Source organism: Saimiri boliviensis, chromosome 7 (assembly GCF_048565385.1).
Source record: "Saimiri boliviensis isolate mSaiBol1 chromosome 7, mSaiBol1.pri, whole genome shotgun sequence".
NCBI lineage: Eukaryota > Metazoa > Chordata > Mammalia > Primates > Cebidae > Saimiri > Saimiri boliviensis.
The window spans coordinates 109,978,431-109,995,836 of NC_133455.1; the positions used below are offsets into that span (position 1 = coordinate 109,978,431).

The following is a 17,406-nucleotide window of genomic DNA, read 5'->3' on the forward strand; positions in this document are numbered from 1 at the left end:
TAATTTATGGGCACCAAAAGATACTCCAAACTTTTCTTGTATATTTCTGAACCATTCCTAGAATAAGTCACTTTTTCACAGATCTCTGATTCCTTTAATTTGAAAAAATATTAGAAATCATGAACCCAGGGCTAGGTATGATCCCTTCTACTGGAACGTACTCCAGGTACTACACTCCAGTATATAGAGCAAGAAAATATATGTGTATAAACTAACCTCTGGTTTCATATCTATCCATCTGTAGCAACATGAAGCCTTTAAAAAATTTTTGATGCCATCAACTAAACTGAAAATGTTTTCCCCAAACTGGCAACACCTCGTAAAGCAGATCTCATTTTTCAATCAATGGTGACTTCGATGTTGCACTGGAAAAGTAACAGAGTCTTTTTCTTCATGTGGCTGCCTGGTTGACTCATGACTGAAGTGGTTTGATAGACTCCACCGCGCACTGCATTTTTGGTAACTTTTTCTAGTCTTAACACAGAACATGGCACATGGCAACATTCAATAAGCATTTTTAGCAAATGAATGAAGGAGAAGACACATGTAAGATGCATGACCTTCCTTCCTCTTTACTCTCAGAAAATGCTTCCCTTCTTAATTTATAGAAGAAACAGAGGACATGCTATGTAATCTTCCTGAACTTCAGGCCCTGCTTCCTAAAAACCTACCTGCACCATAACTGTATCTTCTATTACTATAGAGGAAACAGTATTCATCTTTACCCCATGTTAACAGATCCATCTGGGGGTTACACTCCCTTTTCCTGCCTTTTCCAATATATAGTTTCATCAATCTTTTGCCTAATATCTCCTGTGTCTTCACATTCTCCATCTCAGCCCTCGATTTGCCCTCAGCATACAAACTTGAGTCCCTCTCTTTTTGCAAATACAGATTTTTATCTCTAAAACCACTTCCTGCTATTTCTCTCTTTTTCTATTTTTCTTCATATTTCAGAATTCTGAACTGCCATCCATTTCTCTACTGTACTATCTGGCTTCTACCTCTAATTAAACAGAGTCAAGTTATACCTAGTTTGCTAATTCTAGTGAAATTTATTTTAATTGATCTAACATATCACACACCAACAGAAAAGAATATACATTATTCAACTAAACTGGCTGACAAATTTGTACAGCAATTTGGGGGGAAAAACACAATTTGCTTATTATATGCAAACTACCATTTGTATAACTGAATTCCAAAAGTATTCAATAACTATGTTAAAAATCAGTTAAACGAAAAAGTTTAGAAGAAAATACCGACAAAATATGTTGCTAAGCCGATTTTAGAATTTTTAAAATGAAATAATGTCTACCATAAAATGATTAAAAATTTCCATTTCAAAACTATGTTAAATGTATGTCAAGCAACACATTTGAAATGCTTTATCACATAAAGTAAATATTAATGTTTAAAATATAAATGAGCAGACAGTTCATGAGAAAAAATACAAATGGCTAAACAACATAAAATGTTCAACTTTATAATAAATAAGCTACTTTTTCTACCTATCACATTTAAGAGTAAGTTAAATATCTCCCCCAATTCTAGTAAGCATGAATTAAAAGACCAGCATTATTTTGGTTCCTAGCGAATGGTAAAAATATATATGATTTTCATTTTGTGTTTATTTCTAGATTTTCTAAGTGGCACTAAAAAGAAGAAAAGCCATTTAACAACCAGAAGGAAAACATTATCATCTAGTGACAAAAATAAAAATAAAAAACAACAGAGGCTACAATAGATATTATAAAACAAAAAAGTAGGCAGAGCTACCTGCTGGGATTTTTATAGTGCCAAAAAGACCCTTTTAAAATAGTTTTCCTACATCTTATTAATGTAAGTTTTTATTGAAATTACTCTTTAAAAATTAAGATATAAAAACAAACACTTCTAGGGTAAATAGTTCTTACGAGGCCAAAATAATAGATTGCTTCTAGAAAAGAGGTTTTAATAAGGGCAACAGAAACTAATGTAGGGGTGCCCAGAAGACAGAAAGCGAACATTCTGTAAGGGGAAAAATGGGTGGTGAGCTAGAAGCCCAGAACACTAAAGGAAAGGCTTTGCCCAACTTCTAAAACTAGACACTTTAAAATCCCCTTGTCCAGAATATCATGCTATGGGTCCTGTTTAAAAGGCAACAGCTGCGGACACAGATGTGGTGTTTCCTTCTGTGATCCAAGCCAAGGCTCCACTGGATAGAAGCAGATTAATATAGCTCTAATGGTGGCAGATTAGATATTTGGCCTGTTTGTTAGACATAACTGAATCTGCGTTTCTGAGAACAGCTCTTGATGACGCACGATGTCACAAATCCAGCATAAGAAGGGCAGTTTGAAATATGGTGACAGAATACACATGTTAGTGAGTGAAAAATGCCGGCTACATATGAGAAATACTTACGTCAACAAAGTATAATGAAATTTTGTTTTCCTTTAAAGATATAATTCCTTATCTTATAAGAATGGCCTCCCCAATAATAAAACTAATACCCACATGTATGGATTTTTGATACTTAAAAAACAAGTACTGGAGAAAAACTTCAAAAACATAGAAACCCAGATTTTTCTTTTTTTGGTATCAACTACTTGGTTAATTATTTCAAGTATTCGAGCTCACACAAAGTCTGAGAAATTGATCACTACAATGAGCTTTTTATGTGGCAGAAATAGGAACTGATCCCAGGTGGTACAATTGCAAAGCTACCACCATATTCTAACTGCGATCTAGGTTGCTTTCAAGTTGTTTGCCAAATTTCAAACTGGCTACTCTAAAAGATGTGATGTCTAAATAGATTAAATTTTTTCATATATATAAAATTGCACTTTAGGTTCTGGGGTACATGTGAAGCACATGCCTGATTGGTGCACAGGCACATCCATGGCAATGTGGTTTGCTGCCTCCATCCCCATCACCTATATCTGGCATTTCTCCCCATGTTATCCTTTCCCAACTCCCTACCCCCTACTGTCCCTCTCCTAGAACCCCCCCACAGACCCCAGTATGCGATGATGCTCCCCTCCCTGTGTCCATGTGTTCTCATTATTCAACACCAGCCTATGAGTGAGAACATACAGTGTTTGATTTTCTGTTCTTGTGTTAGTTTGCTGAGAATGATGGTTTCCAGGTTCATCCATGTCCCTACAAAGGACACGAACTCATTGTTTTTTATGGCTGCATAGTATTCTATCGTATATATGTGCCACATTTCCCCTGTTCAGTCTATCATCAGTGAGCATTTGGGTTGGTTCCAAGTCTTTGCTGTTGTAAACAGTATTGCAATGAACATACCTGTGCATTTATAATAGAATGATTTAAAATCCTTTGGGTATACACCCAGTAACGGGATTGCTGGGTCAAATGGAATTTCTATTTCTAGGTCCTTGAGGAATCGCCACACTATCTTCCACAATGGTTGAACTAGTTTACACTCCCACCAACAGTGTAAAAGTGTTCCTATTTGTCCACATCCTCTCCAGCATCTGTTGTCTCCAGATTATTTTAATGATCACCATTCTAACTGGTGTGAGATGGTATCTCAATGTAGTTTTGATTTGCATTTCTCTAATGACCAGTGATGATGAGCATTTTTTCATATGTTTGTTGGCCTCATGTATGTCTTCTTTTTAAAAAAGTGTCTGTTCATATCCTTTGCCCACTTTTGAATGGTTTTTTTTTTCTTGTCAATCTGTTGATTCCTTTTAAATAAGCAACACCGCACGAAATGAAAGAACTCCAAGAATGCATTTTTCTAATCAAATTGCTGTTTAACCAAATCATTCCAAAAGTATTTATTGAGCAACCATTATGTGCCAGACACCGTTCTAGATGCTTGGGAAATATCAGTTGACAAAACTGAAACACACACACACACACACACACACACACACACACACACACAGAGTTAACATTGTACAGCTCATATTCAAGTGAAAAAATTAAAAAATATATGAGTAAATTTTAGCAGGCGTTAGAAGTCCTTTAGAGTATGATAAAGAGGGCTGGGCTGGTATGAAGGACGGTGGGGTTTCCATTTGAAATGGGAGTCCTGCATGACAGATCAGGCATACAGAAGTTGCACTGAATCAAAGACTTGAAGACACAGGCAGAGAGGAAGTGAGCTATGGGGATAACTGGGGAGAAAGCGATCCAGGCAAAGAAAACAACCAGCACAATGAGAATGTGCCTGGCATGCACAAAGAATAGTAAGGATAAGTATAGCTGCTTCAGAGTAAGTGAGGAGAAAGGTAATGAGAGATGAGGTAGCAACAAAGAAAAAAGAGCCCAACTGCAAGGCTGTGTAGGCAATTGTAAGGTCTAACATGGGAACCATTTGGAGGGTTTTGAGCAGAGGACTGACATGAACAGATTCGGGTTCTGAAAGGATCACTCAAGCTAGTATGTTGTGGATAGATAGCGAGGGAAAGGTGGAAGCCAAGAGAAATGCTATGAGGTTTCTGTAGTAATCAGGGCTAGGCATTATACCAGCCTGACTAGAGTTACAGCAGTAGAGATGGGAAGAAATGTCAGATTCTGGATTATTCTGCAAGGAGGACTAATGGAGATTGGAGGTGAGGTGTGAGAGAGAAACAGGAGTCAGGGATGCCTTCAGGATTTCTGACAGAGGAACTGAAAGGCTGGAGTTGCCATCTTATAAAGGATGGAGGAGATTTGGAGGCAATAATTGGAAAAGTATGAGATGTCTATTAGATATCTAACTCAAGAAGCCAATTATTGCAACTGGATATATGAGTGTGGAATTCAGAAGAGGAGAAATTGTTGATATAAACTTAGGAGTTATCTACCTGCCATTTAATTTCTAGTTAATAGATCAGGGGATGTAAAGCATTGATTGGTCAATTAATATACGTCATACACAATGTCATGCACTTTCAAATACCTTGTCATTTACTTCTTTATAACCTCCTTGTAAAAACTCCTAGTATTTACAGACTTGAACTTTCTAGGGACTAATAAATTAAGTTGAGAAAGCCTAAGAAACTCTCTGTGGCTAACCAACTTCCTTTATGCCAATTAATTTTAGAAGAGGCAGAACTTGGACACATATGCAAGTTTTTCCATTAGCTATACAGTGTAGTCTCTCAAAGGCCCAGTACAAACAGAAACGTAGCTTACATTCTGGCTTCTGGGATGACGGGGAAAAAAGAAATCTAAGAAGTGAATGCAGAACTGTGCAATTACCCCCTAGTATCATAATAAATACCTTTTATGTGAATTAAATTTAAAACTAAATTAATAACCTTTTATAAAGAATGAAAACATATGTGGCCTTTTAAATTTTGAGCCAAAATGTTTAAAACATTTTATGATTTTTATTTACTAAATAAGTAATCTTCTTGAAAAATTACCTGTTTCTCACAAGATATTTTATTTTGATGACAGACAGGTGCTAAATTGTGTACCTATGTGAAACATGAAGTAATCAATTTCTCTAAAACATAACATAAAAATAATGGATTCACTTGATGCCATATTTTTCAAAAACAAATAGAATTCTCTCTCTCTTACCAAATATTCGTCCTTAAAAGTTTTATATGTCACTTCTCTTATCCATTTTAAGTCTATTCATAATTACACAAGATGCACATCCTAGACAATTAACCAGGCTAAAGTATCGAACGTCACTTCTGAAGGTATGTATGAATCAAATTCTAAATTCTACTATGAAATTGGAAATGGCTACAAAATATGCCAAGCTTGAGAAAAAATGCAACTATAAGATTTCTTATTACAACCTAACCTATATATGTTATTTTGACAAAAAAAATCTTGTGAAATATTTCTTTCATAAGATGATTAATAAAAATGTTTCATGTACTCATTCAGGCATTAAATGCCCAACACTATAGCCTCTTATTCTTTGTTTTTGGGGGAAAGATGCAGAAAAGACTTTCAAAATTATGCAGAATGTTATATTAGAATGAAATACTGTGTGTATAATGCATATTATAGAAACAATATATGAAATACATGTTTTTAAAGTTTACAGTATAACTTTCAAGGAAACAATTTGAAGTGTTAACTTTTACGTGTTATGGTTTTATAGGTGAGGTTAGCTCAGAGAATAAACACTGACTTGGCATTAACATTTACAAAATAAATTTTTGGAGAACACATTTGTTTAACATGCTACACACACACACTCTCTCTCTCTCTCTCTCTCTCTCTATCTCTCTCTCTTTAGAGTTCCCATAGCTCCTTGATACCAATATATATTATTTGGCATATTTTAATACTTATTAAATATTTTCCAAATTAATAACCCATCCACTGAAACCCACTGTGTTTCCTAGAAACCAGTGACATTAGCAGACACTGGAATATGTGTTTTGGGGGCACTAACCAAAGGACTTGGTGCCGTATTGTCTTATACAACCAGAGTAGCTCCACGTATATTTGTTTTATATATGGCAGCTCCGTGCAATATTTTCTTGCAAAAAGCCTTCTGTCACAGAATAACTTGGAAAACCATTGTCCTGAAGACTTCCTCATTAAAGGTATATTTAGAATTATTTAGGTATTAAAGTTTCACATTTATGTAACAGAACTATGGAAAGAATAGTGAGACCATCAACTGGCACTTGGACTAACATTACCATTCAAAAAAACAAATGGCATAATAAATCTTCTTTGTCTAATTTACCATAAAGTTTAACATTTGAGGCAATATTAGGTATGGTATTACTAAACACTGAGTTCTTTGCAGTAATGTGCAAAGATTCACCATGGTACATGTTTACATTAAAGTAAATAAAACACTTCAGTACAAAAGCCCACCCCCTCCATGTTGAGAAGACTTAAAAAGGTATGCTGTATAGAAAGAGAGCTCTATACTTTATAGAACATTTTTCATTGTGATCTTATTAGTCTAGCAGTTGAGTAAGACAGATTGAGTGATCATATGCAATCTGCAGATGAGTAAATGAGGTACAGTGACAAACGAAAATGATTCAGAAAAGCTTTCAAAGTTAGCAGCAGGAGAAAAGGAGACTCCTAGGTCTCCTTTTCCAAAAAATTGAACATGTACCACACACAACCATGTCATTGTCTAATGACCTAATGCATGATAAATTTACTGTATCGGGATCTCAAATAATAGGCCATAAATAAAGGACTATAGAAAGTAATTTCTGTTTACACATTTGGAATGAAATCTAAACTTAAAGAATGGAGCACTTCCTTTTGAGCTAAAATCTCAGACAGGTTTAGCCTAAGCACTTGTATTTGCTAAGGAAGAAGCAACTTCCCTGTATAATCACAAGGAAAAGACCTCTGATGTTTTTCTTTTAGCTACTAGCATACACTCAGGGTCCTAGATAGAAAAATAGCCCTCAGAGATGTCCATGTCCTAATCCCTAGAATTTGTGAATATGTTACATTACATGGCAAAAGTGACTTGACAGATGTGATTAAGAATGATGAGTTAGAGCAATGATCCTGACTATCTGGGTGGGCCCAATGTTACCATAAGGCATTTATAAGAAGAGGCAGGAGGACCAGAGTTGAGAGACACGAAGATGGTAGAAATTATAGTGATGTGATGAGAGAAGGAATTAACTCACCTCTGCCAGCTTTGAAAGTGGACAAAGAGGGTCACAAGCCAAGGAACTTGGGAAGCCTCTAGAAGCTAGAAAAGGCAAGGAAACAGATCCCTCTCAGATACTTGAGAAAGAAATGCAACTGTGCCAACACCTTGATTTTAGCACCGTGTAGTCCACGTCAGACTTCCGACCCACAGGTCTGTGTAGTTATATAGAATTATAAAATTAATAAATTTGTGGTTTTAATCCCATTAAAGTTTACAGTGATTTGTAATGACAGCGATAGAAAACTAATATAGTTGTCTTAGAAGAACATGATCTCTTTAATAGATGAGGAGATATTTTAAAAATTTTTCAAGAAATATTCACTTAAAGTCTAAGATGTGTCAGACTCCAACATTTCAGATTAAAGAAAACTAAGACATCTTCCCTGTGGTCAGGAGTGAATAGTTTTTTCAGATACGTGAACTGGATTGTGTATACATGTTACATGTAGATACACACATTTATCTGTGTGCAGGATGACAGCAGAGTGACGGGAGAAGAAAGGGAAAATAAAGGAAAAGAGATTTTAGAAATCACTAAGCTAACTGTACAAATGAGGAAACTATAATCCAGCCTGGCATTCATAAAGTTTAACATCCACTTGCCCAGAAATAACTAGTACTTCTTTTGCTGAATTAACAAAATGAAAGCAATGTTGAAGTCTTTCTGAGATTCTAACACGAACAATCTCTAAATTTAGATTATGAATCAATCAGCCCTAGATGATTCTGAAGACAATCAGTTGTCATGGTATTTTCTTCTCCAACAGAAAATTTTAGGCTAAGCAACTGATTCATATTTTCTAATTCTAACAGTAAATTTCAGATTCTATTACATTTGAAAACTACAATTTAACAACGATGCACCTTAGGATGGTTTATATATTCTAATGAATATGAAAAATAATGTATATTTTTAAATTAGTACCTAAAATAAGCAAAACTATTATACAGAGAAATGTATTGATACAGTGGTTATGACATAATAATGTGCATCTGGAAAACTTTGGTTTTTTAATAATACTATTACATCTGACTTTAGTCTCAAAAAATAGAAATTCAAATTAGATGACTCTATATAATAGAGAATGATCAATGTGCATCTATATAATTTATATGTCTAGGACATTAAACCATGTCTTCTGAATGGTTTCTGACTGATGGAATTTTTCTATTGTGGTTAGAAAATCGAAGAGGAGAAGAAAAAAGCATTTTATCTTGAATTATTTTTTTCCACAGAGTTTCAACCTCTGTAGCTGAATTTGGAATCTTCTTATATCAAAAATCTATTACAGATAAAAGTATAGTCTTTCTGTGTAATACCTGTTAGGTCTGGGCATCAGAAACACTAGATTGATGAATATTTCATATTAATTGGCATTATAAACTAGTATAGAAACCAAATTTCTTATTAGTATTATCTAGTATTCTAAACTAGCATAACAACCTCATAAACTTCACATATCATCTGTGGTGAACTAAGACACTCTAAATACATTAAGTTTGGGGAAAAAATACTATGGTGATACTATAGAAAATAATGGATTAAATGCCTATACAATTTATATGATAGGGACCGTTTATATTATATAAACAGTCATGATGATAATGACAATGACAGTTATAACAGTTTTCCTGGTGCGAGGCTCTGTGATACATGATCTCATTTAGGCTTCACAATAATCCAATGGATCTGTATCATCTCCATCTACAGTTGAAGAGAATGACTTAGGAGGATTAAGTATCTTTCACAAAGGGACACAGCTAGTAAGTGATACAGCTAAAATTCAAACTCTAGCCAAAATCATGTCTGTCCAGCTCCCAAACCACACTTCTTAACCATCTTCTATTGGCAAGAGTGAATGTCCCAAAGTGTCCTGAAGGACTGAACTGTGTCTGGCACTTATTTCCTCAATCCATAGTACAGAATATTGAGGAACTCAATTAACCGTTAGTTTCCTTTATAAATAGTCTTAGTTTCCTTGATATAAACTGGATAGATTGGATGATGTTAAAAGTTCTTTTTACCTGTACAGTCATTCATATTTTAGTCATGTATTCCATAGACAAATACACATGCATTCCCTTTGCCAGACCTGCTCTAAATGAACCAAGCAGGGAAAGTCCCTGACCTGATCTCACTCTAGTGAGGAAGACAGACTATAAACAAACATTTCTGGAGAGGACTACTTCAGGAAAGGTATTTCTGGCAAGGGACATTTGAATTATCATGAATAACATGATGAAGTCATAGGCATATATCCTAGTGGAAGAGTTTTCTAGATAGGGGGGATTCATTCCAATGGCTCCTTTAAAGTCTAACCACACTGGACATCCTTTTGACTAAATGTATTTTTCTATATGATTATGGGATTCACACCTTAAGTGATACATTTTCGATGATAAAAAGAAGTTGGAAGTGATCATTAGCATTCAGCTGAACCTTAACTCTTTCCTAGACCTGCTAATCTGTAAACTGAAAATCTGCCATTTGGGATGGAGTCAAACACATGATTCAACAGTAAGTACCAAACTACTAACAGTAATTCATACAAAATATATCTAATATGTCTTTGTTACCTTAGATATATTTTGTATGAATATATTTAGATATATTCATACAAATATGAATATAGATACATTTTAGATATATATACTTAGATATATTTTTTGTGAGGCTATAGTGCCTCACAAAATATATGTGATTATCTTTTGAATTAATATTGCTCTGTGAAGTATCATTTGTAAATTAATGAACAACTGTTTGTATTCCCCAGTGCTTCAAAGTTCATGCCAATGAACTGGAAAGCTTAACAAACACAGAATGAATCTCTATGTACTTAATATCATATCAGGATGTATTGCATAAAGTGAGTTGTTATTTAGCGTAAGACTGGAGTAATGACAGCTTACTGTGCTAAATTTGATACATCAAAAGCATAATGCAATCATTTCTATTACTGTTATGTTCTCAAAACCTAGCACCGTTTGTTGATTTTATGACCACGGCATCTAACTAACTAGAATTTTGTAAAGTAGTCTGGAATGATCACTTAGAGAGTATTTACAGTCACTACAAAATAGCTTCATTTTTTTATAAGTACTCAAATCAACAGAAAGCAACTCTTTTGGTATGATTTGGTAGGCAAATAAGCAAACAAAATTGCACTACTTCACTCTATGAATAATTTCACATCACATCTAGTGAAGTAAACAGAAACCTTTACTTCATTTAAATAACCAAAATGTTGGCACAAACGAGGTTGTGGGAATAATTTTATTTCTATTTCCAGTAGTAATATTGCATATAACTAGCTTAAATGCTCAATCATGTATGCTTCCATTATCTTAATTCTATATATAAATGTATTCACTTAGCAGTTTTCAGGCAACAAAAAAAAAAATCTGACTGGATGCTGAGGTTGCATGGATTATGGTGCTGTAGAGATTTATGTTTAAATAGATGAGGAAAATCCTTTGACTTAAAAATATTTTTTCTTTTATTAATTATTCTAGACATTTCATAAGCCCAAAGAGAAAAGTAGTGCAATTCCTGGTTCACAGAATTGAGAGAACCTACTATTAGGAGAAAACATTTGTAGGCTTGAACCATGAATTCAGGTTAATATTTATTTTCTTGTTTATCTGTAATACTTATAAATTCTCTACAGTGAAAGAATAAAAGCCCTGGGTGGTTGCAGTGGCTCATGCCTATAATCCTAGTACTTTGGGAGGCTTAGGCAGGCAGATTGCTTGAGCTCAGGAGTTCAGGACCAGCCCGAGCAACATGATGACACTTCATCTCTACTAAAAATACAAAATTAGCTGGTATAGTAGCATACACCTATCATCCCAGCTATGTGGGGGTCTGAGTCAGGATGATTACGTGGATCCAGGAGGTTGAGTCTGCAGTGAACCGAGATGGCGCCACTGCACTCCTGCTTGGGCAACAGAGCAAGACCCTGTCTCAAAAACAAACAAAAACAAAACAAAACAAAAAAAAGAATGAAAGCCTCTTACACATCCATCAATATTTTTAAAATTAGAGAAGTAAAGCCCTGCAGCAAGATACAATATACATATTTTTAAAACAATCTGAGGAACATATTTGATTAAACTACTTCTTTATAGATTTCTGCTTAGCAATTTGGCTGAAGAATGGCTCAAATAACAAACATAGAAAAAAATTCCTGAACAAAGAAAAGAAAAAATTTTAGAGGATATCACATGGAAAAAATATTTGAAGTCTAAGCAAAAAAATGATTGCATAACTAAGTTTAGATGTATGAATTGTTCTTCAGTAATATAGACAAGTATTGCCTTCAGAATATAATCATTTTTTCTTTTTAACAGTATATATAAAATGCTTTCTATTTGAGCATCAAAATATATTGCCATCAGTTAAAAAATAACAGACAATATTTCAAATAAGATAAAATGCACTAAATTTAAATTAGAACATTTTGCTCGTGATGTGTTCTACTTTATCATATATACTATGATATCTGAGCTCTCTTTTCAAGAACACACTTGACTTACAGGAAAACTCTTATTTTTTTTTCAGATCAGATAGGTAATGTGCCGACATCATAACAAGGTTCGAGCGTGGCACATCTCACACAAGCGTGTGAACACCAGACCATCAAGCTCATGAACTACAAAAGGATCAAGGAAAACGTTTAACTGTCTCCCTATACATTGACTTGGATCCCATTTTGATTTAAATATTATCATCAAAAATAATAACTAAGAAGTTTGAGTAAGAGAATTTTTGTGAATTTCATCATCGTGAAAAGAAACTCTGGCAACCTAGAGAGGAGGCACAGATTCGCTTCTACAGCAGTGAAGGAGATACAATTTGGTCGGTGATTAAGGGCCCAAGCTTGTGTTTGAAGGCAGGCTTCACTGGTACCCTCAGCGAGTCATTTAATCTTATTAAACTCAACTCTTATCTGCAAAATCAGAATAATAGTATGAAACAGGTGGGGTTGTGAGGATTAACAAGTGCATATGTAAAATGCTCCATATATATTTGACCATCCTTACCACTCAGAATGTGTTTCATGCTGTTAATTATAATAAAGGCACTAGTAATATGAGCTGAGAAAATATATGCAGGTTATATGCATTTGTCAAACTAATTGAACTGTACACATAAGATTTGTGTATTACTGCATACAAACTGTACTTCAACAAAATAACAAGAAAATTGAATATATGTGAAGGTAGCAGGATGGGATGGAGAGACAGAAGAAATGTACACTACTTGGATCACATTGTTACTGGGTCTTAGTAACCTGATTAAGGTTTATAGGAATAATCTGTTTGAAAATGTCTTTGCATTATTAGTCTAATTATATGAATACTCACAGTTGACCCTCAAATATATTTTATATCATAAAAATCAATTTGTTAATCTCATTTTTGGTATTATAAATTCTAAAACAGATACAAGGAACAACCTCAGGCACAATCCACAGTGAAATTGTAATCGGCATCATTGTGAAGGTCTCTTTATTAATTGCATATCTCTAACCATTTTGTAAGGGTCCATGGAAATGTCATACACAGATGACTAAAGGTTAATAATTTCAAACAAGTCCACAGTAGCCAATGAGAAGCTACTGCACATTAGGCACAACGTTAAGCATTTTACAAGTATTTCCTTTTATAATCTATCCAACAATTCTACAGGACTATGATCTTCAATCTACCATATAAAGGTGAAACTGTCAAATCGTTGGACTAATTGTCCAAGGTCACAGAGTTGCTGATGTCAGAGCACACAACAGGACCCCTCTCAAACTCCACAGGCTATAATTTCTTAAAAACCCTTTTTAATTTTTAAGTAATTACTTTCCACAGGCCCAAAAGCACAAAAACACCTGCATGTGCCAAGTTTCTACCAAAAAGTATCACCTACATGTGATCACGAGTCCTTCTCTTTCATGACAATGTCAGGCATCAATCACTTTACATTCTTGCCCTTAATGCTGTTCCTTTTTGCATCCATACTGGGGAGGCAGAAGGAGAGAGGAAGGAAGGGGAGAGGAAGAAGGAAGGAAAGAAACCATAGGAAGAAAAAAGAAAAACAGGACAAGAAACATTTACATCATTGTACTCTTTATCCACGAAAAAATGTTCAATTTTATAGGTTCTACCTGTAAGAGATAGGTTCTACCTGTAAGACAAAGCTTGAAGAAGTAAAAGCCTTTTTAAAAACTTATTTTGAAATCATCTGAGATACAGAAAAGAATAACAGAATACAGTCATCTCTTGATATCCCTGGCAGATTAGTTCCAGGACCCTGTAGATCCCAAAATCAAGGGATGCTGGTACCTGATATAAAATGGTACAGTATTTGCACATTCTCCTGTTCACTTTAAATCATCTCCAGATTACTTATAAGACCTAATCCAATGTAAATGCTATGTAAATAGTTGATATAGTCTGCTGTCTAGTGAATGATGATTTTTTTTTAAGTCTGTACTTGCTCAGTTCAGACTCAATCACTTTTTTTCTTGAATATTTTCCCTCTGAGGTTGGTTGAATTCATGGATGCAGAAACCAGAGGTAAAGAGGGCTGACTATACAGAGTTCCTACATTTCCTTCAGTCAGAGGGGCCTTATATTTTAATCTGCAAGGTCCACAATGCCCACCAATTTTTGAGACTTGGGGATTTTATATTATTTAACACTAGGGTAAATTTTCCTTTAACAACATAAGCATAGTTACCAGTCTATATAACAAAGATTATAGTGGAAAATGTTTGATATGGATAAATGGAAAAACAGTAGGATATAGTTTGATGATTTTTCTAGCCAGTGTTCCTTTTAGCCTACCACATAACACCACTAAATCTTTTCTGCTTATAACACGTTTCTGCATAGTTAATTAGCTCATACTCAATTGGTAAACAGTGGGATAGCAAAAGATATATGGACTTACACGAGTTCCTTCCCACTCCCTGGCACCTGGTTAATGTTTAATCACCAAGTCACAGCAGGAGAACATAAAGTATACGAACAGAATTGAACAGAACAGGGCAAAGAGTAATACACAGAGTAATCCATAATGCCCATTTACATCTGCAGTATTATTCTTTGTTCTGTTTGACCAAAAAGTCTCTATTGAAAATACCCAACGTTTGCTTTTTCTGATTTTGATGCATTTTGTATTTGCCACCCTTTCAACTCTTCATCTCTTTTGAACAATACACTTTCATCTTTTGTTTTTCTATGATTAGGTTTATATTGACCGTATCAGTTATTTATTTATTTATTTGTTGGTACTAACATATCTTCCTAATGCCACTAGTTTTTTGGTTGGAATTGTTATTTTTTCTCATGGTCCTGTTTTTTTGTTTGTTTGCTTGTTTTAGGGCACGATTTGCAGAACCTATGTTTTTCGAAAACTCATATATCACATTACAGCAGAAACACCTGCCCAAGACTTTATCTTGTTAACATTAAAATAGAGTAGACTCTTAGAACTCTCTATTCAGTTAAGAGATTATAAAGAACTCACTACATTTCAAATAATCAGTTTATATATAATTATGATTTATAAATTATAAGTTCATATAACAATTGTAATAAATTATAAAAATTACTATCTGTTATATACATTTTTCAACTGAGATTAAGTTATATTTCTGAGATTGACAACCATAAAGCATTTAACTAGTTGTATCAGAATCACATTAAGTTGTTTTTGGTTTAACTCTTATGAGAATGTTTCCTAAATAATTACATCCTCTTTAGGGCACAACTAGTTGGAGTTTTCATCAAAGTGACTTGATAGTCTTCTTGAGAAGAAGGATCTAATAATACAGCTTCCATTATAGAATAAGTGCCCGCCTTAACATGTAACAAACATCCACGATAACACTGAAACTTTCAGCTAATACAGCAAGTGGAATTCAAGTGTAAGTGCAAGGCTACAAATTCAAGTACAAGGCTTCCTCGTGGAACTTTTCTTACATTTCCTGAGTTCTTCTCCCTGCTGAGGGCGTAACAAGTAAGATAAAGGATTCTCTTCTGGAACCTGTTCAGTTTTCTCTGTCACTTTCATATAGTATATATTTATTTGTCTTCCTATATTTTAAAAATCCCGCAGTCATGGTTGAAGACTTTTCTCTTTGAGCATAAAGCCCATGTCCATTAGATCTTGAAGCTAAAGTTCAGTACCAGTACCTTTTCTATCCAACATCACAAAGCAAAGCAAACTCTGAAGAAGTGTACTTCTTAAAACCTGAAGCCTGACATTTAATTTTGAATGAATTCCAACAACTGAACACGAACAACTCATTGATAAGAGCCAAAATCAATTCTTAGTATAGATCTCAAAAGACTTTGGCCCATGAGGTAGTAGAGAGAGAATCTGGGGGGTTGGCGTAGGGGTGTGGAGTATCCAGGTCCACGAGGACGTCAGGAATCAGGCTATCATGTCAGATCTCTGAGAATTGTGTCAGTTTGTTTGTGGGGGTGCTTCTATCACACTGACCCAGAAAGCTTCTTGAACAAGTTCTAAGGAGCATAATGGTAACAGTAACATAACAGCCAATCATGTCTTCATCTGTATAAGGGGGCTTGTCCACCTACACACAATGCCAAAGGATGGCTCTGGCCTTTCAATAATAGCAGTTTTGTGAGTTTATCAATTCACCACTTCATTTATGCATCCAGGCATCAAATATGTGGAGTACTTAATTAGTATCAAGCACTCATCTATCTCCTCCCTCCTTATTGATAACACAGACAGTGTGGCCAGAACAGTACACACTTTCCTGAGTAACTAGCACAGAATCAGCTCCCATTTCTCACCATTTCTCACAGTATTCTGTAACGTCTGCTTATTTATACTAACATTATGAGTACCAAAAAGGGGAAAATATGAATCAAATTCAGTATTATTATAGTCTGATGACAATGAGAATAAAAATTATATGATTTATTTTAACATGTGGAATTCCTTTAATGCAGTAATGGAAATTCAACAGACTTCTCTTTTTTAATGAACAGTTAAATGTTGTCCATTTGGCTTCTTATCAAAGAAATCCAATTAAAAAGTTACCAGGCGCTTTGCTACATTGCTATGGGAGTAAATTGGTTCAACGTTCTTCAGAAGCAATCTGACAACATACACAGAAAGCTTAAAAGTATTCCTATCATTTGGCCTAATAATTTCAGTTCTAGGAATATTCTGTAAAGAGATCTGCAACCTGAAGTTTTTTGTGCAAAACTTTTTATGTCATCATTAATTGTAGTCGGGAAAAGTAGAAAACAACACAAATGTATAACAAGAGAGAAAGTTATGTAATAGCCATAGAAAAAATTGACACATGATCATTAAAAATGTTTTTGAAACCTTAATACAGAAAAAAATGCTTGTGAAACAGACAAATTTTAAAAGGAACATTCAAAATTAAGTATATTGTTCTATGTAAAATATATAAAATGATGAAGACCCAGAAAACATTAACTACTTAGGTTAATTAGAAATAATTGTTTCTTTGTATGATTCTACCTTTAAAAACACTGAGCTGTCATCACAAATTAAAGAAATCCCAAATCTGGTATAATGGAAGTATTTTGATTATTTAGCTGTTATGCTAGGTGCCAGGAAGAAAACTTCGAGCCGGGGCCCAAAGACCTAGATTAACAGAGCATGTGTCAGTGACCACAAGAAGACTAGCCAAGAAAGCAAGAGAGGAAAGAAGATGATAGCAGAATTCCAAGCGGGCACTGACTGAGCACATTTCAGACAGGCAGACTTAGGGCAAATGCTAGTATAT

The 17,406-nt window shown here is 34.5% G+C and overlaps 1 protein-coding gene and 1 non-coding gene across 5 annotated transcripts in view; both read right to left on the reverse strand.

Moving 5' to 3' along the window:
* Positions 1-17,406, reverse strand: part of PDE3A (phosphodiesterase 3A) — a 316,302-nt gene that overhangs the window by 169,317 nt on the left and 129,579 nt on the right. Inside the window, exon 1 of one of the 4 annotated variants that reach the window (XM_074403202.1) lies at positions 7,587-10,271. The exons of the other annotated variants lie outside the window; for them this stretch is intronic. The gene's annotated coding sequence lies outside the window, so the exon portion shown is untranslated. Of the gene's footprint in view, positions 1-7,586; positions 10,272-17,406 lie in introns of those variants that run through there. 4 annotated transcript variants of the gene reach the window in all.
* On the reverse strand, positions 12,173-12,276 carry LOC120360821 (small nucleolar RNA U13). The gene has a single exon (XR_005577238.2). It is a non-coding gene; the product is annotated as a small nucleolar RNA U13 (small nucleolar RNA).